This window comes from Panthera tigris, chromosome B3, assembly GCF_018350195.1.
Source record: "Panthera tigris isolate Pti1 chromosome B3, P.tigris_Pti1_mat1.1, whole genome shotgun sequence".
Classification (NCBI taxonomy): domain Eukaryota; kingdom Metazoa; phylum Chordata; class Mammalia; order Carnivora; family Felidae; genus Panthera; species Panthera tigris.
In genome coordinates, this window is record NC_056665.1 from 16,279,216 (window position 1) to 16,294,647 (window position 15,432).

At 37.9% G+C, this 15,432-nt stretch overlaps 1 pseudogene; it reads right to left on the reverse strand.

The window, feature by feature from the left end:
• Window positions 1-7,000: 7,000 nt before the first annotated feature.
• On the reverse strand, window positions 7,001-14,602 carry LOC102968933 (annotated as a pseudogene).
• Window positions 14,603-15,432: the final 830 nt, after the last annotated feature.

A 15,432-nucleotide genomic window follows, 5' to 3' on the forward strand; every position in this document is an offset into this window, starting at 1 on the left:
AGGAAAATATACTCATAATAATGAAGAGTTAGGAAACTCGGCAGAGGAATAGAAACTACGAAGAAGATCCACATTGATATCAGAGGACTGAAAGATGTAACATCTGAAGTGTAAAAATCACTGAATGCGCTTAATAGCAGAATGGAGATAATGGAGAAGAAAATCAATCGACCCAAAGATAAATCAATAGAAATGATACAATCTGAAGAAAGAGAAAAAGCTCTAAAGTAATAAACTGTGCCTCAGACACATACACATCAAGATTAATTTATCTACAATGCACGCAAGTTGAGTTGAAGAAGGAAAGATGAGGGAGAAAGGGAACAGGAGAATGATATTTAAAGAAACAATCGCCAAAGTTTTTCAATTTGGGTGAGTGGTGTAAATTTGCAGACTCAAGAATCGCAGTAAATTCCAAAGATGACAAATATGGTGAAAAGCATACCAAGGCTCATCAGTATCGAATGGCGGAAAAACAAAAACAAAGATAAAATCTTGAAAGCAGCCAGCCAGAGAAATGTGACACTTTATGGCGGGTGCACAATAATTTCAATGACATGGACTCACCCGTCTTCAAAATAATGAGTTTGGAAACAAGAAAATCAGTTAAGATGCCAAAAGGAAAAAAAAAACCTAATCCAGAATTCTATCTGTAATGAAATGATCCTTCAAAAAGTATTTCTTAATAAAAAAAGATTAAAAGAACTTCAAAGCCACACACCTACTGTAACAAGTGGTAGATAAATTTCTCCACGTTGAAGAGAAATTGTTGGAAGAGTGAAACTCAGATCTTCAGAAGAAACGGTAAGAATCACAAATGGTAAATAATTGATTACATATAAATGACAATATTTTTCTCATTATATCTGTAAAATACATGACTTTAATGGTATATATATATAAATATATATATATTCATATATATATTCATATATATATTCATTCAAAATATATATATATTCATATATATATTCATTCAAAATTTCATACAGTATAATGATTAAATATAATGCTTAATATATATATATATATTTAATGATATATATATATTCATTCAAAAATATATATATATTCATATATATATTCATTCAAAATTTCATACAGTATAATGATTAAATATAATGCTTAATATATATATATATTTTGAATGGTATATATATATAAATATATATATTCATATATATATTCATATATATATTCATTCAAAATATATATATTCATATATATATTCATTCAAAATTTCATACAGTATAATGATTAAATATAATGCTTAATATATATATATATTTATATATTTATTATTATCATGGGGGTATGTTATTCTGTTGATGGACGTTACATGAAGTCTATAGCATAAAGAATCCCTAGTGTTGATAAATTAACAAAAGCAAAAATTAGTTCTTCAAAGGGTAAATAAACTGACAAACCATCAAGTAGATTGAGCAAGGAAAAAAAAGAAAACAATGACCAATATTAAGAGTGAAGGAAAAGTTATTACTACAGAACCAGCTGACATTAGAGGTATAATAAAATAATATAATGACCATATCATCCATACAAACTTTATAATTTACATGAAATGGAAAAATTCATTGAAAGATTCAATAAGGAAAATGACACAAGATGAAACTGAAAAGTTGACAAGTTATTTGATAAAATAAACTTGCTATCAAAACTTTCCTACCAAGAAAACTTCTGGCTCGTATGTTTTAATGGTGAATTCTATCAAACAATCAAGGTAGATACGACCAGTATTAATTACACGAAAGCTTTCAGAAAACAAATGAAAAGGGAATACTTTCCAATTTTTTTTATGAGGACAGCATAACTCCAATGCTAAAATCTGACCAGTGCATTATCAAAATGAATAAAATCACTCATGATCACACATAAAAAAAATTGTAACAAACTATTATCAGCTGAATCCAATTTTACATATAAGATGGATAAAAATAGGATTTATCCAGGTATGCAAGATTGTTTTCACAATCAAGAATTAATTAATGTAATAACATAGCCCTGGGTAATTTCAGTTAGTCTGGATTGACCACAGATTTATCTCTAGAGCTGCTGATTCTAATCCGGTGCTACAGAATCTATTAATTAAAGATCAAGGATGTTCTGTAACTATCTGTACACGAGGTGTTTCAGAGAAGACTTTCTCAGCTTGACAACATTGTTTATTAATAATTAGATTCATAAATTGGACCAGGTTTCAGTGGAGCTTAGCTGGGTTGCAGGGCAGGGCGGGGGGGAGGGGGGTGGAATGTAGGAGCTCAAATATTAAAGCTAGACACATAGCTCAAATATATGTGACCATGAGCAGACTTTGGGGCTTCCTGTTACAGAAGTGTTTTGCATAAGCCAGCAGTGGTGCAAGCCTTCAAGCTTTGGTGCAACACAGGAGTGTGAGGACAAGGAGCCTATGCCCGAAATTCCTGGACCCCTACCAACACGTATCTTCTACTTCCACTGTCCAGTATCCTGTAGGTATAATAAAGCCGGTCTATTAGAATAAAGCATTTGAGCCTCCGATTACTGTCATAATTTACCATATTTATAGAATATAAGAGAAAAAAACATACTGTTGATATACATAGAAAAAACATTTCACAGAACTCAACACAAATTAACAATAAAAAGGTTCAGGGGCACCTGGGTGGCTCTGTCGGTTAAGCGTCTGCCTTCGGCTCAGGTCATGATCTCACGGTTTGTGAGTTCAAGCCCCGTGTCCGGCTTTGTGCTGACAGCTCAGAGCCTGGAGCCTGCTTCGGATTCTGTGTCTCCCTCTCTGTGTGCTCCTCCCCGCTTTCGTGCTCCGTCTCTCTCTCTCTCTCTCTCTCTCTCTCTCTCTCTCAAAAACAAATAAACATCAAAAAATAATAATAAAATTTAAAAATTGTTTTAAAAGTAGAAAGTTTATAAAAGTGTAATATAAAGCATATTCCTCAATCTGATAAACATCACCTACAAACAACTTATAATAATGCCATGTTTAAAGATGAAATATTTAATGTTTTAATGTAGTGGGGAGAATAAAATAGGCATTCCCACACTGACCATTTTTATTAAGCTTTATATTAAAGGTCCTAACTACTGTAAAAGGTAAAAGGAAGAAATAAAAAGTACAAAGACCACAAAGGGAGAACCAAAACTCTATGTAAGATGGCATGACTGTTTACATTTAAAAAAAAATGCTAGGAAATTTACAAAACAACTATTAGAACTAAAATCAAGGGGACACCTGGGTGGCTCAGTTAGCTGAGTGTCCGACTCTTGAGTTTGGCTCAGGTCATGATCTCACAACACAAGAGTTTTAGCCCTGTGTCAGGTTCTACGCAGACAGCGCAGACTTGCTTAGGATTCTCTTCCTCTCTCTTTGTGTTCCTACCCCACTCATATCATGCCCTCTCTCCCTCTCTCAAAATAAATAAATAAACTTTAAAGAAAAAGAACTAAAAATATACATTGAGAAATCCGTCAGATTCATGGTAAATACACAAAAATCAAATGTATTTTTGCACACTAAAACCAATTAGAAACTGAAATAAACCACTTACAGTAGCATAAAAAAATACAAAATGAAAATTCATGGATAGTGGGGATTAAACAACAGGCTCCTGAACAATCAATGAGTCAAAAAAGAAACCCAAAGAGAAATCAGAAAATACCTGGAGACAAACGAAAATGGAAATGTAACATACCAAAATTTATGGGATGTAGCAAAAGTAGTTCTAAGAATGAAGTTCATAGCAATAAATGTCTACCCCAAGAAATAACAGAAGTCTCTAACTTTACGTAAAGGAACTAGAAAAAGAACAAGGGAAGCACAAAGTTAGTAGGAAGAATAAAGTAACAAAGATTAGAGCAGAAAAAATGAAATAGAGACTAAAAAGGCAATAGAAAAGATTAATAAAACTAAGAGCTGGTTCTCTGAAGAGATGAACAACATTGACAAATATTTACCTAGACTCACCAAGGCGGGGGGGAGGGGGAAGGACAGCACTCAAATGAATAAAATCAGAAATGAAAGAGGAGAGGTTACAACTGATACCACAGAAATACAAAGGATTTTAAAAGACTAGTGTGAACAATTATACACTAACATATTCGATAACCTAAAAGAAATGGATAAATTCCTAAAAAAAATACAACCTAGCAAGACTAAATTATGATGAAAAAGAATATCTGAATAAACCAGTTACTAGTAAGGAGGTTGAATCAACAGTCAAAAACCTCCGACAAATAAAAGTCCATGACTACAAATTATCACTGGTGAATTCTACCAAACATTCAAAGAAGAATTAATACCAAACCTTCTCAAATTCATCAAAAAACAAAAGAGAGGGGAATACTTCCAAATGCCGTTTACAAGTCTAGCATTACCCTGATACCAAAGGTAGACAATGATGCCACAGAAAAGGAAAATTATAAGGCGATATCCCTGATGAAGAAAGATATAGAAATGTTCAACAAAATATTAGCAAACCGAATTCAACAAAATATTAAAAGAATCATATATCATGAGCGAATGAAATTTATTACAGGGATTCAGGGATGGTTCAACATCCACAAATCAGTTAATGTGATATGCCACATTAACAAAATGAAGGATAAAAATCACATGATCATATCAATAGATGAAGAAAAAGCATTTGAAAAAAAATCAGCATCCTTTTATGATAAGAACTCTGAACAAAGAGGGTACAGAGAGGACATATGTCAACATAATAAAAGCCATATATGAGGGGTGCCTGGATGGCTCAGTGGGTTGAGCATCTGATTCTTGATTTCGGCTCAGTTCATGATTTCATGGTTCATGAGATCTAGCCCCACATCAGGCTCTACTCTGACAGCATGGAACCTGCTTGGGATTCTCTCTCTCTGCCCCTCCTCCACTCGTATTCTCTATTTCTCTCAAAATAAATAAACATTTTAAAAATAAATAAATGAAAATAAATACATAAAAGGCATATATAAAAAGCCCAGACCTAAAATCATACTCAATGGTGAAAAGCTGAAAAGTTTTCATCTTATGTTAGCAAAAGACAAGGATATCCACTGTCACTACTTTTATTCAACATAGCATTAGAAGTCCTAGCTGCAGCAATTGGACAAGAAAAAGAAATAAAAGACTCCAAATTAAAAAGGAAGAAATAAAACTCATTATTTTCAGATTATCTTGTATTATATTAGAGAAAACCCTAAAGACCCCATCAAAAAAACTGCAAGAACTAATAAACAAATTTAGTAAAGTTGCAGGATAAAAAAATCAATGCACAAAAAATCTACTGCATTTCTATACACTAATGATAAATTATCAGAAAGAGTAATTAAGAAAACAATCCCTTTTGCAATTGTATCAAAAAATAAAATGAAATACTTAGGAATTAATGTAACCAAGTAGAAGACGCATGTGTTAAAACTACAAGACATTAACGAAAGAAATTGAAAGATACACAAACAAATGAAGAATCATTCCATGCTCATAGTTTGGAAGAATTAAATTTGTTCAAATGTTCACACTAGCTAAAGCAATATACAAATTCCATGCAATCCTTGTCAAAATTCCAACGGCATTTTTTACAGAAATAGGACCAAAAAAATCCTAAAATTTGTGTGGAACCATAAGAGACCCTAAAGAGGCAAAAAAAATTCTTGAGAAAGAAAAGCAAAGTGAATGCATCCCAATCTTTGATTTCAAATTCTATTACGAAGCTATAGTAATTGAAACAGTATGTTATTGGCATAAAAACAGACACATAGACTAATGAACAGAATAGAAAGTCCAGAAATAAACCCACCCATGTATGGCCAATTAATTTATGACAAAGGAGCTAAGAAATAAAATGGGGAATGGACATTTCCTTCAATGAATGGTGTTGGGAAAATTGGATAATCACATGCAAAAAAATAAAAGTACGTCATTAAATTACATCATACACAAAGAGTAACTCAAAATGGATTAAAGGCTTGAATGTAAGACCTGAAAGCATAAAACTCCTAGAAGAACACATAGGCATTAAGTTTACTGACATTGGTCTCGGTGCTGATTTTTTAATCTGACACCAAAAGCGAAAGCAAGAAAAGCAAAAATAGACAAAGGAACTACATCAAACTAAAAAGACTCGGCACAGCAAAGAGAACCATCAATAAAATGAAAAGGCAACCTACTGAAAAAGAGAATATTAGCAAATCATATATCTGATAAGGGGCTAATATCCAAAATATATAAAAACCTCGTATTTGAACAGCAAAAAAAAAAAAAAAAAAAATTCAATGAAGAAAATGGGCAGAAGAACTGAATAGACATTTTTCTAAAGAAGGCATACAGATGGCCAATAGGCACATGAAAAGATGCTCCACTTCATTAATAATCATGGAAATGCAAATCAAATTTACAATGTGATCTCACCTCACATCTGTTAGAACGGCTATTATCAAAAAGGCTAGACATGACAAGTGTTGGCAAGGATGTGGAGAAAAAGGAAACCTCACGCACTGTTTCTGGGAATGTCAATTGGTGCGTCCACTATGGAAAACAGCATAGCGTTGCCTCAAAGAACCAGAGATAGAACTGCCATCTGATCCAGCAATTCCACTACTGGATATTTATTCAAAGAAAATGAAGACACTGATTTGAAAAGATATCTGCACTCTCATATTCACTGTGGCATTATTTACAATAGCCAAAATATGGAAACAACCTAGTGTCCGTTGATGGATGAATACAGAAAATGTGGCATATATGTTTGAGAATTTGTACATTTACATTTGTGTATATATGGAGATATGCGTGTGTGCATATGTATGTGTGTGTGTTTATATATTTGTATATGTGTGTGTTTATATATTTGAGTATTTGGATGGGTGTATATACATGTGTGTATTATAATATGTATACTATAACCTATAATTTATACATATAGAAACACACATACACACACAATGGAATATTTTTTATGGTGATAAATTTATATTTAGATGTAGCCAGTTTAGATCATCCCAATTTTGAATGAACTGAACTCAGTTTAGATAATCCCAATTTTGGTGGCAACATCAAAACATTATAGTCAGGAGCCAGCCAAACATATACATTCTTCTCTCCATCGGACCTGACCCGGGTGTTGACCTTGATCACATCAATGTCATAGAGCTTCTTCACAGCCTGTTTGATCTGGTGCCTGTTGGCCTTCACCTCCATAATGAACACAAGTGTGTTGTCATCTTCTGTCTTCTTCGTGGCTGACTCAGTAGTCAACCGCAACTTGGTGAAGGCATAGTGGTTAAGCTTCTTTCTCCTGGGGGCACTCTATTGAGAGTATTTGGGCTGGCTTTAGAGATGCAGTGTCTTGGGCCATGAGAATGTAGGTGATGTGCAGATCTAATTTTTTTTTTGTGGCTGTGGATGCCTCTCAGCACCATTTCCCTGGCCTTCAAAGCCTTTGCTTTGACTTCAGCTTTGGGAGGGGCAGGGGCTTCCTTCTTTGCTTTGATGTGATCTTCATGAAAGGCCACACAGAGGAATATTATACAGCCATAAACCGTTTGTGAAAATATGTATAGATCTCAAGGGTTTTATGCCCAGTGAAATAAGTCAGAGAAAGACAACTAACATATGATTTCTCTTATAATGTGAGTCTAAAACCTATGCTCATAGATAAAGAAAAAAAATTGATAGTTCCCAAACATGGGGAGTAGGGGTGAAAGAAATTGGTGAACTGTTTTTGTTTTGTTTTGTTTTGTTAGTATAAATAAATTGAAGTTAAAAAAAGTAAAATATTTAGAAAAATTAAAAAGAGACATGTAAGTCATTTACACTGAAAACTGTAAAATGTTGCTGAGGGAATATTAAAAAGGAACCAACTGAATGCAGAGATATATTATTTTCCTTACTTAAAAAGCTCAGGGTTTTCCTCCAACATGGTCTAAATAGTCAATCTACTCTTAATCAAACTCTACTAGATTTACCTTTCTCTGGGAAAAAAAAAAAGTTCAAATGTTGACAAGCTAGTTCTAAAATTTATATAGGCACTCAAACCAGCTAAAAGAGTTGTATTTTAAAAAGGATGATCAGGGGCCACCTGGGTGGCTCAGTCGGTTGAGCATCCGACTTCAGCTCAGGTCACGATCTCGCGGTCCATGAGTTTGAGCCCCGTGTCAGGCTCTGGGCTGATGGCTCGGAGCCTGGAGCCTGCTTCCGATTCTGTGTCTCCCTCTCTCTCTGTCCCTCCCCCATTCATGCTCTGTCTCTCTCTGTCTCAAAAATAAAAATAAACGTTAAAAAAATTTTTTAAAAATAAATAAATAAAAATTAAAAAAAGGATGATCAGGGCACCTGAGTGGCTCAGTCGGTTGAGCATCTGACTCCTGATTTTGGCTCAGGTCATGATCTCACAGTTTGTGGGATAGAGTCCTGTGTCTGGCTCTGGGCTGATAACACAGAGCCTGCATCGGATTCTCTCTCTCTCCCTCTCTCTCTCCTCCCCTCCCTCCCTCCCTCTCTCTCTCTTCCCCTCCCTCCCTCTCTCTCTCTCTCTCTGTCTCTCAAAATAAATAAACAAACAGATAAATAAAAATCAAGATGTAAAATTTACACTACCTGATTTCAAGACTGTTGTGGTTTTGCTGAATAAACAGATAAATAGAACAGAATAAACAGTTTAGAAAAAGACACATGTTTGTGGCCAATTGACACTTGACAATAGGGAATGAGAACTCTTCACAACAAATCACACTGACACTCTGTGGGGGAAGGAACTGACACTGAACATCTCTGTGGGGGAAGGAAAGTGACCTTTACCCTCACATCACACAACATGGTCCATTTTCAGGAAACGCTGAGTTGTGTGATGTAAGAATAAGATGTATTTAGTTTGGTGTGGTTATTTTCTTTGACATTACATGTCAAAGGTAAAAGAGTAAAAGGAAGGGGAACTTTTTGCAACTTTTGAGGTAGGCAAAGATCTCCTAACAGAAGAATCATTAAAAACAGTCTATGTGACTGTTTTGAAATAAAAACTACTCGCGTTTCTTTAAGGAAATAAAAACAAGACCCAGAATGGCAGAAAAATGTTTGTAATCCATGTAGGCGATGAAGAACGTCTACCCAGAATATACAAAGAACTCCTAAAACTCAATAATATTAAAAAGAAACACAACTTTTTTTTTATTTTTTTTTAAAAAAAGGTTTGTTTATTTTGAGAGTAGAAACACAACTTTTAAACAAGCAAAATTTGGACAGACTCTTCACCAAAGTAGATGCATTACCAAAAGATAGCAGTACATATTCATTATGAAAGTCCAAGTTAAAAAGACTGCCAAGGGGCACCTGGGTAGCTCAGTCGGTTAGGCGTCCGACTCAGTTTCGGCTCAAGTCATGATCTCTTGGTTTGTGGGTTCAAGCCCCGCATCGGGCTCTGTGCTGAGAGCGCGGAGCCTGCTTGGGATTCTGTCTCCCTCTCTCTCTGCCCCTTCCCCACTTGCTCTCCAGCTGTCTCCCTCCAAATAAATAAAAACAAACTAAAAACAAAAACAAAGACTGCCGACACCAAGTGTTGATGAAGCTATGGACCAGTGAGGCTCTGTCTGAATGTCAAGTAGTACCGTTACTTTGGAATATTCTTCTCAGTTTCTTAAAAACTTCAACATACACCAATTTCTGAGCATTTATCTAAGAAATTACTTTTACTCCTAAATCTTTATCTAACAAAAGTGAAAGTGTAGGTCCATACAAATGCATAGAAACATCCACAGCAGCGTTACTTTGAGGAACCAAGGAGACTAGAAGTAACACAAATGTCCACCATCAACAGGTGAACAAAGAAAATATAGCTTATGCATAATATGAAATTCTACTTAAAATAAAAAAAGAACAAATGACTGACACACATCATGCATCTTAAAACAATTATGCTGAGTAAGAGAAATGAGATATAAGAGTGTACATACAGCATGTTTCCATATACATTAAATTATTTTTAAAAATGCAAACTGTCTACATTGACAAAAAAGCTGATCACCGGTTTCCCAGGGATGGAGGGAAGAATTGACTGCAAAGGTACAACAAGGAACTGCTTGTGTTGGAAATTAGTGGCGTCACGATTGTAGCAGTGGTTTTCACAGTTTGATATTTTTGTCAAAATGCAGTGCATTGTCAGTTTAAGCGGGTGAATTTTATTGCACATAAATTGTGTCTCAAAAGTTGAAAAAAAATTTTTTTTCTTCTGCAAAGGGAACATGTTTTGCCACACACTGAAATATTATAAATTATCTGTAAAGGAAACAGTGTTTTTGGTGCATGCATAAATTAACAGATGAATAGAATAAAATATAAAATGCAGAATGAGTCCAAATGGGAATTTGGCATATATAAAAGTGACATCTCAAAAATCAGTGGGCAAAAGTAGACTTTGTAATAAATGACGTTAGGATCATGGATCACCATATGGAATACGCTAAAATTCGATCTGTTTTCACACTTTACAGCAAGATACATTCCAAATGGATCAGAGATTTTAAAAAGAAGTGGACAAATTCTTCCATAATCTCGGAAGGAGAAAATTTTCTGTGACTCAAAATTAGTACATATATAAGGGAAAGAATTGTAAAATTGCCTATGATAAAGAAAACCTTCACAAGGTAAAAGAAAAACACTGAGAGTAAAGTAAAAAGGCAAATGTCAAACTTAAGGAAATATTTGTGATTGATACCACTGGTGAAAGATTTACATCCTTAGTATATCTGGCCGTGTTGAAATAGAGACCAAAAAGACCGAGAACCCGAATGAAATATGGGCATGAGATGTCAATTGCCAGTTCATAGAAATAGAAAACCGAGCGACTCTTAAATATATAAAAACACACCAAACTCACTCCTAAAATAAGTAAGGTAAGTTAAAACTACCCTGGAATACAATTTCTCACCTTTTAGACTGGCAAAACTCCTAGCTTGGCAACCTGCTTGGTTACGGAGGCTGTAAAAAAAACCGGGCACTCTGTAACTGCTGAGGAGACATACAATTAAAGTAGAGAAAGTCAAAAAAGTAAGACAGGACAGTCATTTTGGAAGACAGTTTGGCAGTTTCTCACAAAGGCAAATATACGCTGACCATACAATTCAGCCATAATGCTCCTAGATATTTTTGCAAACGAGTTGAAAACGCACGTCCCTTAGAAAACCTACCCATGAACGGTTACAGACACTTACTCATAATTGCCAAAACTTGAAAGCAGCCAAGTTGTCCCTCAGTAGGCAAATGGATCCAGACAATGGAATGTTATCCAGTGAGGAGAAGAAATGAGCTATCAAGTCACACGAAAAGATGTGGAGGAACCTTAAATGAATGTTGCCAAGTGAAAGAACCCAATGGAACAAGGTCACATGCCATATGAATTCCAGCTATGTGGCATTCTGGGAAAAGACAGCAATGAGATCAATGGTGGCTAGGAGGGATGGGTGAATGGGCGGAGCACAAGAAATTTTTAGGGCAGGGAGACTATTCAGTGCTAATGCAATGGTAGACATATGTCATGACGCGTTTGTCAAAACCCATGGAACTGTAGAACACGGAGTCAACTCTAGTGTAAACTACGAACATTAGTTAATAATAATTAGTTAATAACCAACATTAGTTAATCACATTAATTAGTTGATATTAGTTAACGTCAATGAGTTAATAACATTGAAATCAGTTAATAATAATGTGTCGATGTTGACTCATCAATTATAACAAATATACCGCACTAGTGCAAGACATTACTAATAAGGAAAGTGAGGGAGGGAAAGGAGCTATACGGGAACTCTATCGTCCGTACATTTCATATTCAAAACTGCTCTTAAAATAACGTATTCTCAGGTAAATTAGGCTAAACAGCTAATAATTAATGAATTAATTAGACTAAATAATTAATAAGTGCTTTGGAATGAACAACGGGTAAGGTCAAGAATGGGAGACAGAGCATTGTGGCGGTAGTAAGGAAGCTGGAAGGCAGTGCGTGGTGTTTACACAGCTAGCATAGGCCTGACAGGGAAGGCCAGACTTGAGCCTTATTTGAGGGAGGTGGGGGGTGCATTTCAGAGGCACGAGCAGAAGCACGAGAAGCAGCTGAAGGCAAGGGTCCAGGGCAAGAGGGCCTAGCAAAGAGTGAGGAGGCCAGGGTCAGGGTTACTGGAGCAGCCCATTGTATAGATCTGGAGATCACACAACTCACTTTCAGCCTGGTCAGAGAGAAACAAGAGAGGTCTATGTTGAGCAGTCCTGTGTCTAGGAGAGAGGCCCTCAGTGTGTACCCTGGGATGGGGACAGCCGAGACACCAAGCAGCAGGATGGGGTGGAACTCTGCATTGTCCTGAACAAGCTGTTCTCACACAGCAATAGGAGGTTTTGGCTTCTTCCCCCAACCTGTAGGCCCTGGGTTTTCACTTTATTTCTTACCAAATTCAGAACTGTAACCCCAACAGCTTGCTATTAAACTAAAGCAGACAAGGGGGCAGCTAGGTGGCTCGTTCTGTTAAGCGTCTGACTTTGGCTCCGGTCATGATCTCACAGTTTGTGAGCTCAAACCCCACATCGGATGAAAGGCAGAGGCCCTCCCCTGGTGACACCAGGGCAGGTGTACCTCGGAAGGCATTCGGGTTGGCAAACGCCATGGTGTGTGCCAAACTTTTAAAATAGGCCCTGGGTGTAAACAAAACACCAAAATAAGTCTGCCTGCTTGAAAATGACATCAACCCAATTTCTGTTTATACCCCGGCCCCACCCTTTCAAAGACATAACTTAGGAGAGGTATCTAATCTCTTTTCCACACTAGAAAATAATCATTATTTCCAAACAGTGTCTGGGGGAAGATTCAGTGAGTCTGTGCCTGCAAAATGCTTCACACGGTGCCTGGCATGGAATACGTGCTCAAGGTTAGCCTGAAAAGGAACCTGTGGACAAGTGATCTGGGCACCTGCTCCTCTTGACTGAACAATAATGGAACATGGAGAAATGCTTCCGCAAAGCCAGGAGAGGCTTTATAGCGCTTTTTAAAGAATGATTCCCAATTTGCTGTCCTTGTAACTATAGTGTCCCACGAAATGTCAATCCTTGTTCCACGGTCAAATACACTTGAGTAAAAATCAGTCAAAACAACAACAAAAAAAACTGGCTTCTTGTGGTGAGCCCACAGCCTTGTACAGACTTGTCCAATCGCTACATTGTACACATGAAACCAACGTAATGTTGTGTATTAACTATACTTTAATTAAAAAACAGCCTTCTTCCTTTTTTGAGGATTGAAATGCCTTCGTGTTGAAGATATAACATGGGCTGACATGGCTCGGCCTGAATTTCAGAAGGATGACTCTTGCGGCATTAGGACAGATGGCTGGAAGGTCAAGAGACGGGACCCAGAAATGAGAAATGACGTAGACCGCGGGGGTGTCTTGGGCATTAGCGACACTACAAAGGCAGAATAGACAGTAGTTGACGCCCAGTGAAATGTCAGGGGTGCAAGCAAGGCAGAAAGCAGAGGGTTTCCATTTTCTTCGCAATGTGGTGGTAAAATCTGAGACGACGAACAGGTAAAAAAGGAAAAAGAACAGGAAAAAGAAGAAAGAGAAGAGGCAGGTTCCTCGCCTTGAGTCACTGTTCTGTACCAGAGATGAGTAGATGTCCATTTGATCTGGTCCTCATACTTCCAAAAGGTAGATATTTATCATCTCCCCTTTCCAGAAGAGAAAACTAAGCCTCACTGAAGTTAGTAGCTCGCCTATACCCTTGGAGCTAGTGAAAGGCAGATTTCTTTCAAATCCATCCGTGTTCATCCACTACAACCCTCAGCTTGTGAATTTGCCCAAAATATGGCAGCTTCGTGTCAAGATGAGAGGAAAACAAAAACAAAAACAAAAACAAAAACAACTATGAAAAACCCATCCTTTTTATTGAACCACACCAACTTTGGAGAATCGATCTGAGATTTTGCTCAGATCTTTTTCAAATGCTCCCTTGAGTGCGGCTGACTGCTTGGGGCAGTGGAGACCTAGCTGTGCTTCCGAGGGGAAGTTATCCCCCTAAACAGGTGCTATCTCTTATTGATCCCTGTGAGCATGTCTCTGAGAATATGTCATAGAGTTCACAGGACTCAGGAGTACCCAGTAAAATAGCCAGTTCAGACCACTGCTCTTGGATGATCCAGCCTGTGGAATAACAACCCCTTTGAAAACTGGACATATTTTGTCAGACAAAATACCGCTTGGGAGTTTCTAATCCAGATGGCCTGCCCTGCCTGAACCCACCTAGTGACGCTCTAGGACAGAGTGGGAATGCTTCCCACGCACTGTGTGAGGTATAGGTGAGGACCAGTTCTTTCAAATGATATTAGCGAAGACACATCTGTACCGCGCACGTGAATACCCACCCCCCACCCCCCAACAACCATCCCTCTGACGCTTTGCTTTTCAAGTTTGCATTCCCAAATCCTCTGGTGTGGAGGTGAGCACAAATGTGTAAGAGCCTCACCCTCAGGCCTCCCACCCGCTCTCTAAGGAGATGATCTTGAGTGGTTCGGGATCCTAACGCCGAGCACCACTTTCCCCTTGGGTGAAATGAGAACACCATGCTCCGTTCAGAGAGTTGCTGGAGAAATGAATGTAAATCACCTCACTAGCCTTGAGCAAACAGGACTGACTTCTCACCAGAAACTGAAATTACCGCCGTGGATGGATGGAAAGGAGGCTGGTAATTACTCAGGGAGCCAAATGATGCGCGCAGTGGCAACAGGAGTAAGATGGCAGGTGAGGGCCTGAATCCACGATCCCGGGGGGCCTTGCCGCACCTGCTGCTCCCCTTCTCCCCGCAGGTACCACTGGCGAGGGGGGGAACAGTTAAAACATAATGTCAAAATACATTTGGCTGTGTCACCACCCGCATGTGATAGAACACAATGTAAATGTAAATTACACCGCGCGCTTTAGTTGGGAAGACCAGAGGCACCCGGGGCACTCCCGGGTAATTAGCTGCTAATGCAATCCGGGCAGAACGCACAGAAACCCTCCCTTCGTCAGCATTTCTGCCCACTCGGAGGGCAGCCCCTTTATGTAAATATAAAAGGATAATTACTGCAGGACGAAACAAAAATCATAATAATGGGGCAGGTAGTGTTTATCGCAGGGATGAGGACGAGTGGGGTCGTGAACGCACAAAGCAGCCCAGGAAGCGTGCGGCTACGTCAAAGCGGGAAAGCCCCGAGGCTCGGCCTCTCCAAAATCCTTGCGTGCCCCGGACGCAGCAGGAGCCAAGGGACACCCGCAGCGCTGAAGTTGCTGGGGCTTCTTCTTCGGGGAGGTTTTGCCCCTTCTTTAAACATAAACAAAAGAGAAGTCACAGCCCCGATGGGCTTCGTCGACAGCATCTGGAATACGTTATGCCTAAAGGCAAGGCTGTAAGCC